General features: G+C 41.1%; 1 pseudogene; it reads left to right on the forward strand.

Moving 5' to 3' along the window:
- The first annotated feature begins 726 nt into the window (after positions 1 to 726).
- LOC129599520 (peptidyl-prolyl cis-trans isomerase NIMA-interacting 1-like) lies at positions 727 to 1,722 on the forward strand (annotated as a pseudogene).
- Positions 1,723 to 2,194: the final 472 nt, after the last annotated feature.

A 2,194-nucleotide genomic window follows, 5' to 3' on the forward strand; every position in this document is an offset into this window, starting at 1 on the left:
TGGTTTAATAAATTCGCGTTTGCAATGCGAATTTCGTCTAGGTGCTACTAATTAGACGCTATTAATATTTTATTGCAAATTGCAATGCACGTGCAATATATGTAGGTGCTACTGATTAGGTGCTACAAATATTTCTAGGTTATTTCTAGCCACGTAAGTTATGTCTAGGTGCTACTAATTTGGTGTTCTGATATTATAGTAATGCGATGTGGTGGTCAGTCTAGGTGCTACTAAATAGGTGCTAGTAATATTTTATTGCAGTGCAGTATATCTAGGTGCTACTAAATTTTTAATAGCAACGCGATATGAGGTTAGGTGCTACTAATTAGGCGCTACTAAATATTTTAGTATAATCGAGCCGTGTAATCCGGTATTTTCACAATTTTCATTGGTTGTGATGTTAAATTATCACAGCCAATGAGGGCGTTGTTCCCATACGAGGAAGAAACGTGCTCGAAAACAAACCGCTGCCGCACCACCACCGCGGGCTTGTTTGAGCTGAATCAAACATCAAAACACGGAACTGATAAGTACTTACTGTACAAGAGCGACTTATGGTTAGAGATAGAGGGCAAGATATCTTAGAGCGTCACTTTGACTTGTTACTCGTATTTCAATGTTAATTAACTGTAATAAATATAAAATTTTAGTTTTGCGCTGAGCCTCTATTTCGGATAGTTTTGATTGTAAAATCTATAAAGCGGAAGGTAGCAGGAAGTTGGAAATATGGAAGACAGCTGCCGCATGGATGGGTTAAAGTGTGAGCCGATCCACAGGTACGGCATTTTGTAATACGATATAAGTACTCCTGCCTTACTCTGGCAGTCGTAGATTTTCTGTGCTTGCTCATGTGCTTTTGCATATATTTAACACCATACGTAGCAAGATTTTGTGTAATGGTCGCAGATTTGCTGGTCATTAGTGTTTGTATTCGCCTGCAGGTAAACCTTACTATTTCAACGCAACTACTAACGAAAGTCGCTGGGAACCTCCAGGTACCACAAGCCGCGGTTCTGGCGATGGTGGTAATGCAGTGCCGAACAAGGTGCGAGCGTCGCATATTTTGGTGAAGCATCGAGAATCGCGGAGGCCTTCGTCATGGCGTGAAAGTAATATCACCAGGAGCAAGGAAGAAGCCCTTCAGATTGTGGGAGGTATGCTTTATTCTGCTGTTAACAGTCAACTTTCGGCTCTTCATTTATCTATTAGAGTAAAAAACTTTTTTATGAATGTTTGAATGCTTGGGAAGAGGGACCATGCCTTTCTTATAATTATCTGCTGATATATATTTCATGATTGTTAGCTAAGCTTGTTTTAGAAAATTAAGCGTGAACCTTACAATGCAAAAAAATCACAATACTGCTATGCTCGATACTGCTGCGATACTATACTATAATACTGCTGCTAGGTTTAAAGCGTACTCTTAATATCTTTAATAATAACTCCTTAGGTTATCTTGCACAAATCCAAAATGGATCGGATTTTGCCGAGCTGGCGCAAGTTCAGCGACTGCAGCTCGGCCCAAAAAAGGTGGCGACCTGGGCGAATCGGGCGGGGTCAGATGCAAAAGTAAGCAAGAGCCTGCATGAAAAGCGTTGTAGTAAATACCAGAATGATTTTCTGTGCAGGCTTTCGAGGACACGTTTTTGGTTTGAATATTGGAGAAATCAGTGAACCGTTCTACCAGACTCCGGAGCACATATCGTAAAGCGAACCGGATAAACCGTTTGTTTTTCACTTGCTGTTCTTGCATCTCTGGATTTTGAATTTTTTAATCTGGTATCATGGGATTGGGACGAAGGTGTGTGTACTGCTAACTGCCAACATTTCGACTACAGAGCAGCTTATTTTCTAAGGAATCTGGAATAACGTAAAATTTCTTTCTTGCACCATTGCGTCTGGACTCTATCTGTACCAGACTTGCCCATTTTCGCTTTTTCCACTTTCATCTCACCTCCATCTCCACCGTCTAATTCCCACCCCAGCCCACTCCCGGCTACACAAATTTTCAGCCCATCTCACCTTTGCGATCTCATCTCCACCCCATTTTTTAGAGGCTGAACAAAGCTAATTTTGCAGGGTTTCCGCATACGACAGAGCCACCAGCGAAAAAAATTTGGTTTTGTAGGAAAATATGCTCACTTATTGATATAAAATGCGCGGAGCGCGAAAAATTTTCTGTTTTTGAGCTCGT

This window comes from Paramacrobiotus metropolitanus, unplaced genomic scaffold, assembly GCF_019649055.1.
Source record: "Paramacrobiotus metropolitanus isolate TYO unplaced genomic scaffold, Prichtersi_v1.0 Parri_scaffold0000147, whole genome shotgun sequence".
NCBI lineage: Eukaryota > Metazoa > Tardigrada > Eutardigrada > Parachela > Macrobiotidae > Paramacrobiotus > Paramacrobiotus metropolitanus.